The 21,811-nt window shown below is 47.9% G+C and overlaps 1 long non-coding RNA gene across 1 annotated transcript; it reads left to right on the top strand.

Moving 5' to 3' along the window:
* Positions 1-504: 504 nt before the first annotated feature.
* On the top strand, positions 505-12,726 carry LOC130579455 (uncharacterized). Its single transcript, XR_008966005.1, has 3 exons — positions 505-929; positions 3,398-3,620; positions 12,370-12,726. It is a non-coding gene; the product is annotated as an uncharacterized LOC130579455 (long non-coding RNA).
* Positions 12,727-21,811: the final 9,085 nt, after the last annotated feature.

Raw genomic sequence — 21,811 nt, 5'->3', positions numbered from 1 at the left:
TGGTGGGTTGAAAGACCCAGCTTCTTGATGGCAGCTGAAAAACTCAGTGAAATTAATTTTGGCTTCCATTCACTCCTGSTACGTAGTTTGAAATAGTTGCTACATGGTCCCCACTGAAAAAAAATCACCGCAGTATCAATTGTTTTGGTAAAATACTCAGAGTGTGCAGAGTTCTAGGAGAAGGGACAACACACTTCAGGTAAGAAGACCCCAGGACAGAGAACAACATCAGTGAGCAAGAGGAGAAATGGGTTTTTCCTCATTGCCCTCCTGCTGCTTTGCTCCCTCCCTGGCACAGCCTTGCAGGCCTGCTGGAACGTGTGGCACCTGGAGATCATGTGAGTTAATAATTAAACAAAATGGAGAGTCATTATGCCCTGTGCCACTGCTGTTCCCCACATAAATCTGCTGCGCAGTAGAAAAACGATCCTGTGCAATGAGAACAAAGAAACCTTTACAGGATGAGCACATTTTTCTCTGCTGGAGAGCTGCTCTCACTTCACCTCCCTGGAGTTGGAAGAGTGATGCATTTGGTCTCCATAAAGGTGGGGGGTTTGGGAAAGACAGATGAAAGTGATRCAGAGCCTCAGGGCACTGATTTTCATGAACAATCTCCCCAGCTGTTAGCCCAGGTCCAGAGCCATTTCCTTTCAGAAAATACATTTCTACCAACAACATTTCAGAGTCCGGAAGGAAATATTTGAAAGTTACCTTTGGCATTTCAAGGCTAGCACAATTTCCACCAAGCTTCCTTTGAACTTCTAGATAAAATATTAACTCCTGGACGAGGTACAGAGGCCCTGGCAAGCTGTCAACCTGCAACACAATTAAGGAGACAGTCTCTGGTGAGATAGCATCCAGTACTTTAAAAACCATCTGTGATTAATTTCACTTGACTGACATACAGGAAAAAAAATGAAGATATAGAGGTGAGAGCCACAGATACCAGCCACCCAGGGGAYGGGTCTTTTAGCTGAAATAGCTGGTCATCTCAGCTCTGGGAGGGGATGGAAGAGAGCCAGTCTGGTTTCTCTGCTGTGAAACTTTATTGAAGCCTTTTCTCTTACACAGGAGGGGAAGGGTCCCTCCTTCTGGAACTCAGCCTGGAAGGGCATSTGCTGTGGTAAAAAGGGTGCATGGGCTGAGGACCCAGCAGACAGGGGYCCACAGGCTGCAGGAGGGCTCTGGATGAGGGGTAGGAGCTGAGATGCTGGCAGGGGGTGGGTCAGGCTATGGGATTCAGGCATATTTTTAATGTTTGGTTTGTGTCCATATTGTCCATGTGGAGACAGATGCCCAGCCCTCTGCCTTTTACCAGTGGAAGCAGAGCATTGTGGCTGGCAGTGAATAGCTGGGCAGCACCGGCTGTTTCCCTGGGGATTTAATTCCTGAGGATCTGTGCTCCAAGCACTTCTGCAGACTTCCTCTGTACTTGACACAGGCATTTTGCTCTCCCTGTCTTGGCTGGCCAGTGCCAAGCTGAGCTGGTCCTTTGCTGCCCTCTCAAAGAGGGCAAAGATTTTGGAAGGAGTCCCTCCCCTTTGCCACATGCTTTAACAGCAGGGAAACAGAAACACAGAGGTCTTGTGGCCTGGGCAAAGCCAAAAAGTGAAGGGACTGTCAGGSCTGGCCATGGCAGCCAGGACTGCGGCCTCCTGGGAGGCAGCCACTGGTTTAAAACACTAATTCTCTCAATGTAGTTTAAAGGGACAACACAGAGCACACGCTTGCTCCTGCTGGGCTCAGTGAGCTGTGTTTGTGGTGGCTTTTGCTTTTCTTCAAGAGTTTACCTTGGCTCCTTCCCTACTGCTTCACTGGCACCCTGTGAAAGGACTGCAGCGACCTTTGTCCTCTGGATGCAGAAGGAGAGCCTGGAACAGACTGAGGAGTCAAGAAATATGCACGCTCTGAGGCTGGCTAGCTGTGTTTGCAGGGCTGCTGCTGATGGCCGGCCATGGCTGAGTGTCAGGCGTGTGACAAGGACCTGTCCCACTGCGTGTCACACATCACACACTGTGACAATGCTGTGCTGCGGTGGCTTCTCAGCTGTGACCCCACAGGCTGCACTGCCCTGCCCAGCCTGCCCTGTCACCTCTTGGCTGTGCTGCTGGGTTTGTCCCCGTGTGGTGCAGGGCTTTGTCCCCGTATGGTGCTGGACCTTGTCCCCATGTGGTGCTGGGCTTTGTCCCTGTGTGGTGCTTGGCCTTGTCCCCATATGGTGCAGGGCTTTGTCCCCGTATGGTGCTGGGCTTTGTCCCTGTGTGGTTCTGGGCTTTGTCCCCGTGTGGTGCAAGGCTTTGTCTTCGTGTGGTTATGGGCTTTGTCCTTGTGTGGTGCTGGGTTTGTCCCCATGTGGTCCTGGGCTTTGTCCCCGTGTGGTTCTGAGCTTTGTCCCCGTGTGGTGCTGGGCCATGTCCCTGTGTGGTGCTGGGCTTTGTCCCCATGAGGTACTGGGCTTTGTTCCTGTGTGGTGCTGGATTTTGTCCCCGTGTGTCGCTGGGTTTTGTCCCCATGTGCTGCTGAGCTTTGTCCCTGTGTGGTTCTGGGCTTTGTCCTCGTGTGCTGCTGGGCTTTGTCCCCATGTGGTGCTGAGCTTTGTCCCCATGTGGTGCTGGGTTTTGTCCCCATGGGGTGCTGGGCTTTGTCCCTGTGTGGTGCAGGGCTTTGTCCCCGTGTGGTGCAGGGCTTTGTCCCCGTGTGGTTCTGAGCTTTGTCCCTGTGTGATGCTGGGCCTTGTCCCCGTGTGGTGCTGAGCTTTGTCCCCGTGTGGTGCTGGGCCTTGTCCCCATGTGGTGCAGGACGTTGTCCCCATGTGGTGCAGGGCTTTGTCCCGTATGGTGCTGGGCTTTGTCCCCATGTGCTGCTGGACCTTGTCCCCATGTGGTGCAGGACGTTGTCCCCATGTGGTGCTGGACTTTGTCCCCATATGGTGCTGGGCTTTGTCCCCGTGTGGTGCTGGGTTTTGTCCCCATGTGGTGCTGGGCTTTGTCCCCATGTGGTGCTGGGCTTTGTCCTCGTGTGCTGCTGGGCTTTGTCCTCGTGTGCTGCTGGGCTTTGTCCCTGTGTGGTGCTGGGCTTTGTCCCCATGTGGTGCTGAGCTTTGTCCCCGTGTGGTGCAGAGCTTTGTCCCCATGTGGTGCTGGCTGTCTCTGCATTTCTGACATGTCCCTTTGACAAAGGACTTGCTCACGCCTCCAGAGCCACACAGCCAGACACAGCCTTCACTTCAGTGGCACTGCTGCTGTGTCAGGGGTCTGTAGGAACCTGCAATGAACTTTCAGGAGGCTGCTAAGGGAAAGGAAAGCTGGTGAGGAAGGATTTGATACCTGGCACTCTAGGGCTGTGTCCATTTTATCACCAGCTCTCCTTCGCTCTGCTCTCCTGTCTCCTCCTCCAGGTGGCATCTCAGGGAGCTGGGCCCATATCTGCAGAGATTGGGAAAAAGCTGCATGTGATTAAGAGGCACCATTGAAAGTCTGGCCCCCTTCACTGCACTCTTTCATTCCTCCTGGAGCAAGCAAGGCCACATCCTTCCGCGGGGAGAGGGAACAAAGGCCACCTCCTTGCCTGTGCTCTGAGTTGGCTGGATGTGAAAAACCTCCAGTTCAAGGGAGACACAGGTACAAAGGACCTGAGACTGTTTGAAACATTCCTCTTGGTATCTGTAGTCCATCTGCTTTCCACTTCCATATGTTTACTGCTGGCATGAACCATACAGGAGCTTTCCTCTCTTTTTCATCTCTGTCTCTCTGAGCAGCTCAGAGGCTGTGTGTCACCAAYTGATTCTGGACAAGWGCTGACTGCAAAATGTGTTAAAAGMATGTTAGTCCTCTATTTCCAGTGCTGTCTGACCCAGAGAGCTGCAAGTACACGCAGCAAAATCCCCTCTTGTGCCTTTTCCATTGGGATTTCTTAAGGGCTCACATGGTTGAAGATACAAGGGCAGGTTGTCCACCTTTGGGTTGTTCTGAAGTAGTTCCCAGTCACCCCCTGAGTTGTGCCTCTCCCCTGCCTCCCTGCTCCTCAGGGTCTTGGTCTAACCTTTGCAGAAGAACAGACACCCCTCTGTAACCAGACATCCTGTTTTGCCTGCCTAGAACCAAGATTTTGCAACTCAGTGCTTTGTGGACTCTCAGCATATCCACTACATCATGGCCAACAGACATGCAAGCAGCATCCCAGGACAACTCTGTGTAAAATATTCTGCATCCCAGCAGGAGCAGAGTGTCTTCAGTATGTGTCACATCACTTAGATTCTGCTTAGCTATAAGTCAGTGTCTACAGGTGGATTATTTTTAATTAGAAATGCAAGTGACTCTAGTTGATGGATTGRTTCATGTTATAAAGAAGGTGCACAGAGGTCATGCAGAWTTAGGATTACTTTCTRCACAAAGARTTTYCTTCAGTGCTCAGGATCTTGGCTARCTCATGARGCTGACTTGTCTGTGCCCTAAATCAGGGCTAAAGGGCTGAGAAAAGTCCGAGAACTTCATCTTTCCTGCCTCTGATGATAAAGGTGACTGAGGAGATAACAGGGCTCTGAATGTGGAATCTGGGCAGACAGCACCTTCTTCCTCCTAAAAGGGACTGAACAAATCTTTTTCACTCGCCCTCTGTAAACCCCAGCTTCCTTAGCCACTGTGGTGGGAAAATACATGGAATTAAGTAATTTTGTCTTCCATCCTTCCTGAAGAACCTTTATTTATTGTTTTTGCTTTACACCTTGACTTCAGGATGTTATCCTGGATTCGGATGTTTGAGTGTTTTCCCATGCCTGCAGCCTCCCTGTAACCATACAAGCCAGAGATTAGGAGATACGTATCACAGCAGGGGATCTGGCACAGCGTGTGTCTTTTTTCCTCTACTTGGAAAGAACGGGGACAAATATTAGTTTGAGATGAAAGGGAATGTCTTCACTTTGTTAGGAACAGGGCACTGATAATGGCTCTGCCTCACATGCTTGGCTAGCCTTGTGCCATACCGTGGGAGGCTGCCAAAACTCGAGTTCAGCTGATCCCTTGCTATCTGTGAGGAAAGGCAGAGCCAATRCCCACTCAACGGGACTTTGTCCTCCCGATGGCAGGCAGCTTATGAAACGTCAGCTTTTGCGTGTGCTGGCATGGCAGGAAGGCTCTGGCCCTCACAATAGCGGCGTTCTCCYGTGGGCTCAGCTGGAAGAGGCTCACACAAAGTTAAACCTGTGCTCAGAGCACTTTTCAGCAAGATCCCATCAGTTACTGGCAGAGCTGAGGCAGTGGCTGTGGGGCTGGATGCACTTTGCACAGCATGAGTATGTGAATGACGGTGTGTGCGTGCACATACATGTGTGTAATKCACATGTAAGAGTCTATGCTTGCATGTGTGTTCTGTACATGCAGGCTAAAAGCCACAGACCTTCAGAGCTGTTAATAATCACCCACMACATTTCATACATGTGAATGGGGCACAGGGGAAGGCTGCTCTTGTCTGACTGTGCCATCTGGACACTGCCTTGGGCCGCTTCTGTCGCAGCGCTCTCTGTGTTACTGCCACAGATCTGCTCGTGTGGAGCACCTCTTTGCCAATGCCTTAAGTCTTTCCCTGTCAGAGAAGCTTTCAAACTGTGAGAAAATACTGTTCTGGCTTCTGTAGTCCTTTCATAGGGTGGGTTAACTGTTCCTTTGAGGCCTTCATGTTTGGATCTGCCACTGGCAGAATCAGGTGCATCTTCTGAGCACAAGTTGGCCCTGTAGCTATTTACAAGTAAGGGTTAAAAAGGAGGTGGAGCTCTGAAGAGTTTAATCTTGTTCCTTACAAGGTCTGAGCTGGGAGACCCAGTCTGAGCTTCATTTGCACTAGCTGCTTGCAGAGGGAGCTCTGCCTTCAACCTGATTTGAGAGAGCAGGACTGGGTGCTTGAGAGAGCTTTCTCTGACTATGAGGAAAGTAATTCACTGGCATGACTGTGGTTTCCCAAGCAATCTGCTCTTTTGTTGGAAATCAAACTAGCTGACACAGGCAAGGGGAAATGTTTGTTCAGTTTGAGATCAGAGGCTCTTGTTTTGAAAGCTCGTTTTTATCCTCAGTCCCAACTTCTCTCCATACACCATTAATCACTTGTCTGGGAACAGAGAGTTTGAACTGTCTCCAGAGCTATACAAGCAGATTTGGTGGCTGTCAGTAGTACTCTGTAAATAAGTACCAGCAGGCAGCTGTGTAAGTAAACAGCTTCTTTGGGAACTGTGGGAAGCACAGTGCCTTTCTCCACAGTTTACAYAGTGCAGTGGAAGGAAGGGCTCTGTCAGCTTTTGCAGGGACAGCACCACACACAACAGGCAGGGACAATCTGCAACTTCCAACTGATGGTTTCACCACCCACTCCACTGCAGCTCAGAAAGAGCAGGATTTGTGTCGGGAAGCTGGGAAACCAGCTGTGTCACAGAAACAGCTGTGCTGTGACATCATCTTTGTCCCTTGGTGTGTATGGGTTTCAACACWGGCTTTAATTACACAAGAGTAAACTCACCTTACCCACGGGGCCAGCCTTCTTACAAAGTGGGTAGTGCCTGCCAGAGRAAAGGCACGGTTTTAGGATGAATGAGTGAGGGACAAATTCCATTTTAATGCCTCATGGTAGGCTTGTAGAGAAGGGTGTTCTGGTACAACTGAAAGTAATGTATATCCTGAGACCTTTACAACTCTTTAAAGTAGTCCCCTAGAAAATATTTTTATGACCATTTATATARAATATTTCAGAATTTCTTTTGTACATATGTGTGTGGTTGAAATGTAGAGAAAAGGAATATATTTTCCCTTAAAAGTGTTAATTTCCATTAAAAGGCTGTTTTTCTGCTAAGTAATACTTGTTGTGTTGTTGTTTTTTTTTTTTCCAACTGGACAATATTACCCAGTCCTCAGGGGCCTGATGCTGTTGGGCAAGACTCGAATTATTGAACCACCAAGGATATAAATAAATGCTGCTAAATGGCTTAGCTCRATGGCCTTTGCCCTTCCTGGGGGATGGAGCTCATCTTCCATCAATATGATTAGCGGAGGAGATTGTGTATTGATTAATTGTCCAGACTCATTTCTCATTAGCTGGCAGTAGCCTGTGATATGCAACCTTTTCCACCAAAGTCAAAACAGCACATTTTACTCCCTAGGGGTTGAGTGCCCAAATCTTTCAAGCTCTCCAGGGGTTCATGCTAACAGATTTGATAGCTCTCATTGAAGGTAAACAACCTGGATACATCTAGGGCAGAACTGCGTGGCTGGTGAAGGGGGGACACCCTGCTATTCCTTCATCTCTGGGAGAAAGCATCCCTAACACAGAAAACTTAGTGAAGAAGAAGCACAAAAATTATCCTGGAGTGCAGGTGTGCACACTGCTCACTTGTGGGACCATGCTGAACAGGCTTAATCACCCCATCTGGGCATTGTCCATAAAATCAGCGTTTTCCTGCCAGGGCTGGAGTGCAGTCAGCTGGGCGTTGCTGCTTTCCCAGGGAGGAACTCGCAGTCCCACGGGCAAGGCAGTGCTGGTGCAGCTGGATGGGGCCCCAGTGCTTCCAGCACAGCGTGTCCCCAGGTCTCCAACTTCCAGAGTTGGCACCTCTCATGCCTATTGTGTGCACGGCAGGGGTTTCAGCAAGCACGAGTGTTAACCTGTTCCCGAGCTGCACAACAACACCCGGGCACTGCCGCTGCGCTTGGACGGATATTGCTTTTTCCCAGCTGAGCCTGGCCCTGGGTCAAGTGGGATAAGGAGCTGGAATTCACAGGCTCTATTCCTGTTGCTGCCATGCAGCACGACCTTGAGCAAGGCCAATGGGAGGCGAGGGGAGATGGTCCTGTGACAACAATGTCCTGTGACAGTTTCTGCTCAGCCCAGCAAAAGCATCGTGTCACTCATCCTGGACAACGCAACCCCATCTATCTGAGGTGGAAACTTAATGGAGGAAACACACATTTTGCACCWAAGGAATGCTACCCAGTGGTGCTGTGCTGAACGGTGCTGTAGCCAAGCTGTGGCTCTGATGAGAAGTTCAGAGGGGAGCAGGAGGTACAACACTTGGATGATGTTGCTGAAGATATGTCCATCATTTCTGCCTCCAGCTGTGTTGTTTAAGATAGGTTGAGATGTCTACAATGGAGGCACATTGAGTTCCCCCACCTTCCTGGCAGCYCTCACCCAGTGCCAAGGGGCAGGCAAGAGCAGTATCTGGAGGTGACTTCTGYCAATAAGAACAAGAAGGTTATTTAACCTCTGTCACCATGATGCACGATGTGAGCAGTAGTAGCTGCCTGCCTCCTGGAGAAATGAGATTCTCATTTCAAACTTCAAACTTGTAATTGCTGCCTTGAAGTAAAGGCTTTATGCTGCTTGTAAAAGTAAAGTTTTATGTTCAGGCCTTGTGCTGCTGCAACCTGCTTTGCTGCTTTAAATCAGCAGGCCACTCCAGAGCTGGAGTCTGGATAAACCTAAATTAGAATTACAGCTTCTGTGCTGCTGAAATTTCTCATCTGCTTTTGGGATTTCAGGTTTTCAGCGTAGAGAGGAATGCACTCAGGTCATTGCTACCATACCTTCTGAGCAAACATCAGAGCAGAGCTTATCAGACACACGCAAGTTCTTCCCTGAAACTGCTTCATTTGAAGTTCAAGAAAAAAACTTGTGGAATAGCAACAAGAAGGAGGGAAAAACTGAACCTAGCAGAAAATGAAAATAAAAGATGRGGAAGGCTTGAGGTCAGATGCCAGGGAATGATGAATCCATAAACCTGGAAAGAAGAGGCTGCAGGAAACACTGCAAAGAACACGGGAAAGGGACAAAATGAAGCTTTAGACAAAATGGATTATAGACACCAGCGTCAGCACCAGGAAAGATAAGTCTGTATGAGTGRAAACACTTTAAGACAAATCCAGTTACAAAGGGGATCTGGAACTGAAGAGGTGTTTGTCAGGAAAAGAGAATAATCCAGTGATTCCTTTSATGTTGAGACAAATGAGGGAGCTAGATTTCCACTGGAATGGAGGAAGGATGACTGCAGATGCTGCTCAAGGCATATTACGTACCTCAGTGAAACATGTCCTAAGAGAAGAAGGGCAAATCCATGGCACAGACATTACAGATTCTTTGGGAACTGCTGCCAGCAGTGTGTTGTCTCTTTGAAGGTGCCCAGAGAAAGAAGACCCTCCTTGGCAGCTTGAGTGTGCATTTGGAAGAACACAGCCTGCTGAGAGCAAGATACTTGAGACACACTTTAGACTGAGACATGAGGAGGAGGACTSGGGATTTTGGCTGGGCTTTTTATGGTTTCCACGCTGGCTTTTGATGTTTAGTTGAAGGAAGAGCATAGATATTAAAATACAGTGATGACTAAAGGAACATATGAGAGCAGGAATGTAATGCTTATTTGAGCCGGAAACTGATCCTCTGTCRAAGATTATATAACCAATATATATGGGAAAGTAGGAGAAACAATAGAAGTGCCTGAATGCTAAGACAAGGACCTCATGAGCAACATGCAGACTGTGTATGCCAGGACTTCTGGGGGCAGGATAGAAGCTGGCATGGCTGGATTTATGACACTAAAATATTAGTGCTGCTCAGAAGAGCAAAGACCAGTGGGGCATGTGGTGGTATTGCCTGTGCATGATATGGTTGAGTGTGAAGGAAAAAGCAGGAGCAGAGGTGATAAAACAGATTTTGTTTTGGTTCAAATCACCTTGAGGAAAGACAGCTTAGTTCTGCTGCTGTTATCCAAGGTTGCATCGGGATACTGACGATGTTCTCTTACGTTTTTAGAATGCTGTGCAGAACCAGGGATTGTCATTACTACAAGTTTTGACTTCTCACATGGAGAATACACTGCTGCTAGCATAGGCTGGGATTTCTAGCATGCACTGCCTGACATTCTGTCACTAAAGAGGCAGCAACCTTAACTGCAGCTGCTGTTGMGTCTGACCTGGTCTTGACAGCCACTGAGACATTGCAGAACAATGTGGCACAAGATAACTTTTAACCTTGACCGTGCACAGGCTGATTCTGTTTCAGTTAAGTGGGAGAGTAAATATCATGGGGCCACTGCTGAGATTTTTCAGCCTTGAAATTTTAATGGTCAGAGAAGTTATGGGACTGAAGTGATGAAGCAATTTGAATTAAAAGTCTTAAGTGTTTGTATGTGGAAGGCATTCAGGCTCACTGTGGCAATAGCTAACTTACTTTCCTGAACAAAGAATGGGGGAAATCACATAGAAAATGTGGCTCACTGGTGAAAAAAAAAATCCACATTGAAAAATGGGAGTGGTTAGCAAAGAARTCTACATTGCAGAGGTCACAAAGTTTAGAGAAAAAGACACGTCAGTCAGCAGAAATCCAAGTAAGATATACCTGGCAGAGTTGCTGAATGAAGTTCTTTGTAAAGGTAGAAAGAACAAGGCAAGGCATCAGACCTAAGATCAAAGCTTCAGAAACCAGAAGTTTTGCCTCATTTTGCAGAAAAGATGGTGTAGAAGCAGGGSATTATAAATTGATGGTTAAAAGTGTCTGGAAACACAGACAATCCCATCATGGGTCAAGGCAAAATTCACAAGATTTGTTCAGATCAGAAGGTTCCTGGAGACAGATCAAATAGTAAATCCAATAGAATTGATATATAACCAACCTGTGCAAATGGAGGGTGGATGGGGATCAGACAGTTGCCTAGTATCAACAGTTTTACCTAAATTTAATTAAGGGAACAAAAAAAAGGGAGATAGTTACTTATAGACCCAAGAGCTTAGAACAGCTTTTCTTTTTATCCTAGAACAAAATAGAAATAATTAAAGATATGGAAGTGCACAGACAATGAGACAAGATTCAGTGTGGCTGTATGAAAGGTGGAGTATTTTTTATTATTTTTATATTTGGGGACAGGTGAAATTAAAAAGGTGAATAAATAATTTTTAAAACATTGGTTATGTGGTATATGAAACATATCTGGGTTTCACAGAGGGTGGAGGGGAAGTTGTGAAAGCAGGGGAGTGCAGGGATAGACACTTGAACTGAAAAGAGGACATCAAATTGCTTAATGAAGAGAATCTGAAACATAGAGTTGTAGGCAATTGCTGATGAAATTCCTTAGGGACTGGTTTTGGCACCAGCTAATTTCTTATCTTCACTGATGACCTTGGAGAAAAAATGTAAACGTTTGCTGAAGAGACAAAACAAAGAAGCATTGCCATTACAGAGAAAAGGAAAAATACCTTCCAAAGGAATTGGAAAAGGAGAGAGAAAAYTGTAGTAAGTGGAAAGAATGGCAGTAGAGTGATCTGGACAAAAAGAGAGGTGATGGTAGAAGTCTAGACTGTCTTTGCTTTTTTTAGCCTAGCAAAAGGAATGTTAAGAGGGCATATGATTGCTGCCTATTAATACATCAGATGGGTAAATCCCAATGAAAGGGAATTGCTCTTTGAGCTAAAAGGCTGAAGAGTACTGGCATGAGAACATATATGCATCACCTGCTTAAAATAGAGGCTAGATACTAAGAGGTCATTTGAAGCRCAATAACAAAGAGGCTTCCTTCTAGCCACATGTAAACAGTTTTCAGATGTATGCCTTAAAAAACAGCTCTGGACACAAGCTCTCTCTCTGTCCCTCAAACAATCTCAAACAAGCTTAAGCCCTTCCCYCTGCTGTGTTGTGGGAAATGTTACCTAAGCCATGCTGTAGGCAACTTGTAATTTCTGCTGTGGGTCAATCCCCCCCTTCTCTCCAAACATCACGGATTCAAGGTCATGGTTTTTTTGCCCAGCTCACATAGCCCCTGCTCTCCTTGCTCCTGGGACTTGAATGCTTAGGTGACTCCTGTTAGCATACTGAAAAAGCTTCTGTGCTGATTTTCCCTAACATGTGCATCTTTGGCACAGCTTTCACCACTCCCTGATACAGGTGGAGATGTTGCTACAGCTCCTCACAGGGCTCTGGACAGAATCACATGGGGTAAGGGAAATAAACACATATGGGTTAAGCCTGATGTCTTGCATCCCAAAGCATCTTTTATCTTCCCTTTTCATTTTTCTCCTCAACTTACACTACCTACATATGGACCCTAATATAATGAACAACACTCCAGGATCTAAACCCCAGAGGAGAGTCTGAGCTGCATTTCTGGAGACCTCACAACAGAGTGCTGTGGCCTGGCATCAGACACGATCCTAAGGGGAAAAATCAGCTCCCAGGAAGCATAAGGATAGAGGAGATCACTGGTCACAAACCCCTTGTGACTGATGTGCTCAACTCCACCTGTTCAGCTTTCACTCAGAAATGTTCTTCCTTTGTTCAGCTTTCACTCAGAAATGTTCTTCCTTTGTTCAGCTTTCACTCAGAAATGTTCTTCCTTTGTTCAAGGAAAGCCGCTCCTTGTAGTGGACCTGGAGACACAACTTCCAAAGAAAGAGCTGGGATCACTTGACTGCAGTGATTGGAAAGAAGTCATCAGTGACTGGAAAGAATGCCATCCCAGTGGCATGACCTGTGTGCAGACATGGCCAGCAGTAGCTCCTATGCTGACTCCTCCATACACTGCTGTTTGATGCTCTCAGAGGTTGAAAATTATTTCCCTGTTTCCTGAAAGGGAGACACTGAAACATCAGCTTCTAAACTAATGTACTATATTGCTTTTTCCAGGACTGTGATGCTCAGGATTTCTTGTAGAGCACTAGAAGATGTCTGCCTGTCTGTCATTRTCTCCATGTACTGTTCTGTTTGTCCATGCAAGATCACAGAATTATTTTGCAAGTGGATCTCATGTATCTGCCTCACCATGTGCCTTTTTTGTACTTTATGGCCTGCATGCATCAGGGCATGGGTTCTGTTTTGAATCTCTCCAGGTCTCTGTGCAGGTTCAACCCTCTGTCCCAAGAACATGAGAAAGGTGATGAGGGTGAAGTCCTTATGCTGACAAGTTAAAGGGCACTAGAAATGTGACTGGAATAATCCTGCCACTAATAGCTCAGTCYAGAACTGTGCAGGGTGTGCAGACTGGGAATACTGGGATCACCTCAAATGGTCTTGCAAGTGCAAGATCACATCTCAGGTCTTCAGAGATGTGCAAACTCTCCATTTGCAATGTGCAGATTCTGGGAGGGGAGACATTCACGCCCTGGCAATGGGGTGGCAGAGAACCTACCAGTCAGAGGGTGGCTGAATATGGGAAGTGTGTTTTCCCCCTGAGTTCCCTGTCTGGAAGAGCTCTGCCACSCAGCACAATGCCTTGCATCTTTGCTTCTGCCAGATGTTAGGTGCTTGCCAAAAACCACTGGCTGGGAGGCTGCCTCTGCTAGGAACAGCATGCACCACAGGCTGGGATTACACCAACAGCCATAACCTGCTCCTTTTCAGGCACTGGCCAAACCTTCTAAAGACTCTTCTTCTATGTGGAGGGAGAAAGAGGTCACCCTAATGAACACCAGCAGATACTCACCAACACCAGCTTCCTTTCCCCTGTGCTCATCTGCCAAGGGAGATGGGGGAGCAGACTGCCCAAGGGACAAGTTTAGGTGCACTGAGGGGAACCTGAAGGGTGAGCAAGAAAGCAATAGAGCACTGTGCCTGCTCCTGGTGTCCTGTGGGCCTGCTGGCTCAGAGCCATGTTTAGTACCAGCAGACTCTCAGGAGCATGCAGCTCCACCAAGTGATAAGAAAATGAGCTTTTGGCTGCACCCCCCTTGGAAGGTTCCAGTGCATGAGAGGGACACCTCCCAGGGGACAGGGGTCAACAAGGTCCTGGTGGGAGCTGGCCAAGGCATGTCGGCCATAGCTGATATAGTCTTAAAACATTCACTGTTCCAACACGCCTARGAACAGCTTGAGGGAGGTGGAGGAAAGAAGGGAGTCCTTTGTCACCGTGCTGGGAACAAAGGCTGGTCTGTGAGCCTGAGAGTAATACTGACCCAACCAGCATCAGCTGCCGCTGTTTCTTCCGTCACACTGACAATGCACAGTTGCAGGGTTTCTTTCCCTGCGAGGAGAATGGGATTTAGTGATACCATAAGTTAGTCAAACAGCAGCCAAGATACCAATTCAAGCCCCGTTCAATGGATGCAACGTTTGCTTTGTGCTGTTTTTCTCCCACTTCCTGTATTTTGCACTGAGCCTCATTTCCTCTCCCTTTTTCTCTGCACAAATGCGCGCACACACTTTCACTCCTCTCCCTCCTATTTTGGAGGAAGCAGCTGTGTATTTATATCGCTAGGGAGATCAAATGTTTTTGCCAGCACAGYCCTCAGAGAAACAAACAGCACAGAAATCACCACTGGTGTGCATCATCTGTGTCATGTCCACCCAAATGAGTGCGAGAGTGCACCTTGTTCTTTCAGGCTGCCTTTGCCAGGTTCTTGGGGAGATGCTGGATCAGGGTCTTCCAGTGAGTTTCCTCTGATGTTGGGAGAGATGCCATACCAGTTCCTGCTGGGGGCTGGTCTTGGCAGGGCACACAACAAGGAAGCCAGGCTGTTGGAGCGAGGYTGGTGACCTTGTGTTGCCATGAGATAACCCCTGGAACAGGAGCCAGCCAGGAGCTGTCCCTGCCCTTGCCACCCATCCACCCTGGGCAAAAGGCTGCCTTCCCCTGGCTGCTGCTAAAGGCAGTCTTGACCCTGTGGCTCCCACTTGCAGGGCCTCAGGCAGCTGCTGGAGTGAGGGAGAGGGGACAAGTCACAAAATGATCTGACTGCCAATGTCTCTGTGGCCCCAGAAGCTGTGGCTGTGYTACAGCTTCCCTTCTCTCTTGAGCTGTGATTCAGGTGCAAAGAGCACTCCCTGAAGTTTCCTCTCCATCACAGACGTGTTTACTGTCTGCATGGCCCAGAGGAAAGCATAGATTTTGTTCCTGTCTTCAATCCATTTGCATAACAGCTTCCCACTGGTGCACATTTCTGTAAAATCGGGGCAGTTCTGGCTGACTCTGTGAAGGGCTGGACACAGAGAGACCAGCTGGGATGTGTACAGGTTGAGCTAGGAAAGCTCTCAAGGGTCTCTCTTATTCATAAATTCATGGGTAAACCAGAGTCCAGACTGAAGTCAGGAAAAAAAAAAAAAACCCCTTTATTCTGGTCAGGTGGGGTAGAATTGTGGGAATGTGATTTGGTTGCCCAGGATTTCATCTGGCGGATATAGTCCTGCTATTGCAAGGAGCTGGGAACTGGCACTCCTGTGCTTGCAAACTTTTGTTTGGAAAAGTTCCCATCAGTTATAGGTACTGGGAAGGATTTCTTGGGGCAGAGAAGGGGCAGAATTTGCATGTAAGAAACAGAAAGGCACCTCCCTACTGACCACAGGCAGGTCTCTGTCATGAAAATTAATAACTGAATTATTGAGTAATCTCTGATGGTCACACAGTGCCAGACATACCAAGAAAATGTCAGAGCAGAAGTTTGGAGGTCTTAAAGTGCCACAGGAGCTTTGGTACTATGGGAAGCAGCAGAAGAAGGTCAAAGACTGTTTCACTCRGTGCCTGCAGAGAGTGTGAGCAAATAAAAAGACCTCAAGAAATAGTCCTGCCTCTTACACTGGCTGGCTCTGATGTGCTTGAGAGGTTTGGTAGTTTTAGGGGAGGAGAAAGGAAAAGAGGAGCATAGCCAGCTCCCTTAGAGGAGACCAGCCCATGGCTGGAACTGAAAACAAGGACTGCTGGAGAGCCAGAACTAATCCAGACCGTGCCAAGCAACACAGTGCATCCCCCCCTAAAGCAYGGGTGAACAGTCCTGAAACTGCAGGGCTGGGAATCCACAGCACTGGAAGAAAGGGAGCTGGGACCTGCAGAGCAGGGTGTGTGGGCAAGGGATGACTGCAAGCAGACCTGTGGGCTCTGCACAAGCCACAAAAATCTGAACATGGCTGGATAGAGCTGRTGTTGTAATAGGATAGTGCATGAGACTGGCTCCAGATCAGTGGGGCTGTGGYAGAGCAGTCTGCACAGAAAAGATTCAGACTGATGGCTGCTGATGCCTATCATTTCCAGTGCAATGAAGGAATGGTCAAAATGGGAAATTATCCTGCTTATTGTGAAAAAGACCCCAGAAAGGGCCAAAACTGTCTCAGAAATTTGCCATACAGCTCATCTCACAGAAACCCTGCTATTGCAGTGTCAAGAAACCTTCCACTGCAGAGCAGCTGTGATGTAACAGTGTGATGTCACGTGTGTAAATACAGACACACAGATTGCAGAGATGTGTCTGTATAAATGTGCATATGTAAGCAAGGCATACAGAAATCCCAGGCAAAGAGCCTGAGACTCTGAACAGCCCCAAATCCCTGACAGCCCCAAAGGGATGTGCTCTGTGCCCTGGGAGTAAGGGCTGCCAAAGGGGAGCCCCTGGGGCATAGCCAAGGGCAGAGCAGCCCAGGGTAAATTGAAGCCAGGGCTGCCTGGCCAAAATTAACATAATCCTCRTKKYCTGATCTGTAAGGACTCAGCYCAGGAAGTCCTGAAAAAGTCTCGASCTGKGGTGTGCATGTGTGGAGGGCAGAGCAGCACTTTGCTTGAGTCGACAGTCCCATCATGTGCTAACCTAGGCAAAGGTGTGCTTTTTTCACTGTTATCACCAGGGTGTGTGAGTGCTTACTGGAAAACTTCCTCATCCTGGAGTGCAGAATCTAAAGGGAAGCAGTTGGATTGCATCCTCAGCTCCCCTGGCTTTGGCACACSTAACTGAGCTCCCCAAATATTGCTTTAGCAGGGAGCAGAACAAGGAGGGTGTCTCTCTTGCACAGCTTTCATGAAGTTCAGCATAAAGCAGCAAAAGCATCCCTGAGATTCGGCCAAAATCCACCYGAGAGGGAACTTCAGGTGCTGGGAGGTCAGAGCAGCATCCTCAAGGTCAGATTCCTGTCAGAGGAAAGAGTGTGTTCAAGATGAAGACAAGTCTGTGTTGTTTGTGGAAGAGAAGGACTGGATCCAAGGAGAGGAGGAAAGATCTGGTCTGAAGTTCATCACCTTCATATAACTGAGGGTGGGTCAAAGCCTTGAATGTGYAGGGCAGAAAAGAGATTAAATGAGGAAGAGTGGAAAAGGTAAAACCACAAGTATTTGAGGGCCAGGAAGGGAACATTCTGCTCAGCTGCCTGGACAGAGGTTTATGATTGTTTCCTATGCAGCTCAGTCGTGTTATCCACTGTGAAAAATCATTGGCCGTGGAGATATCTGATAAGAACTGAGCTGGCATCTGTTGGGAGAACAAAATGTCAAGAATGCATCGCACTGCACCCCCACTTTTACCAGCAGGAAGGACATTGGTCTGGGAACAGTGTGTTGCTCACCCTTATCTCTAATTGCCCTGCTTGCCTCGCTTCTTTACTGCCTCCTAATGAGTGCAAATATGATGTTTAGAGATGTGATCTCCTCCTAAGGACCCCTTCTCCTCCTGCCTCTCACCCCCTGAGCTGTGCTCCCTAATGCATGGCCTTGGCTGGTGATGGGAGGTTTGGGGAGCTGGGAATGAGCTGAGTAYAGAGGAACACCTCTGATTTGGTTAGCTCTGCACTCCTTGCCAAGGGTGACATAGTTTTCCCCACCGAGCARAAAAGAGTTGCCATTTATGGCAAGATCTATCTGCTCCCAAGTGTTTTACAGTGAAGGAAAGCAAAAATCCCCTTCCCCACTTACTTTGGCAAAAAAGGGTTTATGAGCTGTGGGTTGCTCAAGGCTTGATAGGAGTGAAGCTGTGAAGAAAAAGCTTTTCTTTTCTCTTTCTTTCCTCATGCTGAGCTCTGGGACTCAAGCCCTGGTGAGCTTTCCCTAGACAGCAGGACAAGCCTATTCAAGCCTGAAAGGTGGTCAGGCAAAAAARTATTTTTGTAGCTGTATTTATACAGCTGTAGCTGTAAGACATCTGYGGGCATGTATTTAAACAGCTAGGTCTTGCCTGAGTGTTCAGGTGTTAATATTCCACTGATGGGAGTGAAGATGAGACAATCCTTAAGGACAATACCAACAGAAAAATCCAGCTTTGTGTGGGGTGTAACTCAAGGCACAGAGAGGAGGAAGAGGTTCTTGGTGCTTCCTTCAAATTTGGTAGCAATTTGGAAATTTCCCACATGGGCATGAAAAGGGACCYTGCTGACCCCAGTGCAAATTACTTGATTCCAGTAACGATGCGTTGGGATGAGTTCAGGCTGCTGATTGCAAAAACACGCTGAAATCCAGAATGAAAAAGAGGAAGGCTCAGGCAAACTGCAGCTAGCTGACTGCTTCCAGAGGAGGCAGTGAGGACTCTGCCCTGACTGCTCTGTCTGTGACCAAAATAGACCTTYCCCAGCAGATCCTGAGGGTGGTCATCCCAGTATTAAGTTTTCTTTCCTATCATACCTTCATAATTTCCAGGTGATCACGCTGTTTGTTCCCAAGTGCAGCTGAGCTGTTCCTGACCCTTGGCCTTGGGTAATTAGAAGGCTTTGCTGGAAGCCTTCAAGTGGTATCTGTTGCTTTGGGAGCCATTTGTCCAAGATGGTCAATTTTCACTGTGGAGGAGAAAGAAGGTCACTTGGAAATGTTTGCTCCAAGGAAAAACTCCCTTCATTTCTATTTTAATCTCTCTGGGGATTAATTGCCTCCTAAAAAAGCCCTGGAAGAGCAGAGAAGTAAGAGCATGCAGGCAAGCACGTTTGATAAGGAGAGACTGGGGACAACCATGTTTCAGACTAGCTATCGCACAGATTTGCTTTTAGAAAGTATTTTTTTTAAGGGAAAAAAAAATTAAAAAGCAACACAAAAAAGTCCCTGGRTGATTAGCTGTAGATACAACTGAAAACAACAGCAGAAAACACCCWAACTGGAAAGCAAAACCCCAGCTTTTCCCTTTTCCTGTACCTGTAGGCCCAGGTTTCTCTGCTGGGGTAGCTGGGAGCAGTGTGAAGACTCTTCCCAGCCATTTCAGGTTGTAGCTTGACAATGTGGTAAACCTCACAGTAGGGCTCCTGCCATCAGATCCAACACACCCCTGCCATGCCTTACGCAGGGTAGATAAGTATAAACTTGTTGGTTCAAAGTATTTTGTGAGTTTTTCAGACAATAGTTCTTGCACAGCCAGGTTTCATGCCTGTGCTGCTGTTTTTTTTTTTCTCAGGATCAGGTGCTGCCCACTGTCCCACACATGGGATGAAGCCATCATGAGCACATTTGACAGAAAGGAGCCCTGTCACCGTGCCTCAGCCAGAGCAGATTTATAGGGATGGGTAATGCAGGAGGACATTGGTTGGGTGAAAACAATCAGATCCTCACCACAGAATACCTATCAGCAACGATATGTGTGGATAGATGAGCAGGTGTTGTATGAATGGAGGGTTTTGTGTGAAAGCCAAGTCACCAAGGAGTGTCACAACATCACTGGGTTAGTTTGKGTGGGCAAGGGCCACCACCAGAACTCTTTTGGCCAGCGCTGTCACTGAGCTGTGTGGAGCTGCCCCGTGGACTCCTTGGCTGTCCCCTCTTCGGGCCCCGATCTGTTTGGTTGTGAAATCCGACACTCATATCCTATGTCGGGCAGGTATGAAGACCAAAGTAAATAATCCTCAATAAAACCACACTTGTTAGGGACAGAACRCGCGTTGGATTTCATAATTCACCTTGGGACTCCTTTGCTGAAGGCTGCTCTGAGCCCATTAGCACTCAAGTCTATTTTTAGCCCTGATTCCTGTCAGCTGTGGGTCCCAGTCCATGCATGTGACTGTCTAGAATCACATTTTTTTTACCCTTTAACATTTTAAAAATGGCTGTGGGTCTTTTTTCTGGCTGTTGATGTCCTCTGTCACAGTAAAGGGAAAAGCTGAGTTGCTCTGCCTATGGAGAGCTCTCCCATTCCTCATGGYTGATGCTTTTCTAACCATCCCCAGCTTTCTGATTTATTTCAGCACATCAGGGATCCAGTTATGCAAGCACATAAGACATGGGGGTGCTGGCTGGACAAACCTCTGGGAGGTGACTCCAGCCTTCCCAAGCACGCTGAAGAAGCACAGCTGTTTTCCAGCTATAGTTGGAAAGTTCTGGTGGCATTTCACTGGAGAGATTTTCAGTATCTCCGTTCTGATCAGATCTCCCTCTGGGCTGTTTGAACTGGCTGTTTGCCGGACAGCAGCAGAAGCCTCCCAGAGGCAGAGGGAAAGTTTTGTGTACGGGGCAGGAAAATGTGGGGCCTCCTAAAGTGAAAGGAAGAACATAAATGAAAGATCCTATGGCTGCTGTGATCAGGGCTGAGCAAATCAACCATATTTTCTTTCCAGTCTTCTGAATAGACAGAGAGCTTAAAGGTTCGTGCAAGTGAAGGTATTACTGTGCTTGGGAAGCCAGATGAAAGAAGCCAGGAGATAGATGATCTCATGGGAGCAAAGATGAGTGTGATGAGAGGGATTTCTGTCCTTCCTCAGGGAGTAAAACTTTCCACACACACAGACCTTCTGCCATACTTTTCATCAGCTAAGCCCAGGAACCCAGAGGCTCTTGGAATGACACATGGAGTGATGGGGTAAGAGGAGAGCTGCAAAGGCTGGAGGAGAGGAGAGGCAGAGAACCACAGCAACATCTGGAGCAAGGGCAGGCAGGATGTGAGCAAGCCTGCAGCAGGGAGCTGTGAGGGAATATGAAAGGGGCTCCAAGCATTGGTACAATTTTTTAGGAGCTGATGGGGTAAGAAGCTGTGAGTRTCAGCTATGGAAGGTCCCTGGGATGTCTGTTCAAAGCCAGACTCCTGGGAAGCCTAYCCACAAAGCTTTACTGAATATAATTGTTTATACCTTTTCACCTAATTGGGGTTAATCTGCTTTCCTCTTGGGCTAATCAGCTGGTTCAGAGGCCTAAGAGGTTGGAGGGGAATGTTTTGCCTTTCTCCTGTTTTCAAGGCCATAGAGTCAGGGATGAGTGAGCACTGTGGAGGGGCTCAGAGCTGCCCTGCTGTCAAGTCTGGCAGAAAAATGGTTTATCCCTTGAGGAATGGTGCTGGGGAGCAGGTCCCCAGGAGAGACTACTGCCTTTCTTCTTGCTAATTGGGAGATCCTGTGAAAACGAAGGATTACAGGGGAAAAAAACAAACACCTCTGCAAAAGCCTAGCACTGAGCGAGGTAACTGCTCTGTAGAGGTCTSCTGAGGCTCCCACATCCTGGTGGGCACCATTCCCAGCCCTGCCCTCATCCTTCTGCCTCAGGACCCCATCTCCAGCAAAGGATATGGATGAGTGTGGTGTCCATCCACACAGGCACTGATGCTATTTCAGGTCCTTTTGCTGGTCAAGTGGAGGTGAGTCATGGGCACCTCATGCAAGATTTTTGGTGTCATTTTAGGCTCAAGGAGATGGTGTTGCCATCATAAGCACATCCTGCCCTTTGAGGGTGGGCAAAAAGTCAGGGTGAGCTCAGCCATGTGATRATGAGAGCTCACTGTGCTAAAGGGAAGCTGCTGAAAATGCTGTCTCTAATTACTGCTCATTGCTTAACTTGTGAATACTGACCATCACCTAAGGCCAGTATAAAACATCTTTCCATTGCATGCTCTACCACCCTGGCCCTGGTTCTTGCTCCCTTCCCCAAGCAYTGGAGCCCCATTTCCCCAGTCACAGCTCCCTCAGTCCCTTACCCAGGCAAGGATGTCACAGTCACAGTGGGGTGAAGCCTTCCTTTAACATCAGTCAGTGCTTGTCCAGACCTGGCTTCAGAATAGTTTTCTTCTGGAAGATGAATTCCTGCAAGATCTGTTTGGACCTGGCTGCAAAGGAGATGTGTGTCCACCTCCCAAGGACAGCCCAGCAAGAGTTCAGCTCTGAGCAGGATGCACCTTCAGGGGTTCCTCCTCACCTCCACCTT

The sequence above is a fragment of the Malurus melanocephalus genome, unplaced genomic scaffold (assembly GCF_030028575.1).
Source record: "Malurus melanocephalus ecotype Western Australia unplaced genomic scaffold, MMel_1.1 scaffold_275, whole genome shotgun sequence".
NCBI lineage: Eukaryota > Metazoa > Chordata > Aves > Passeriformes > Maluridae > Malurus > Malurus melanocephalus.
This window is presented reverse-complemented; position numbering and strand designations above follow the sequence as displayed.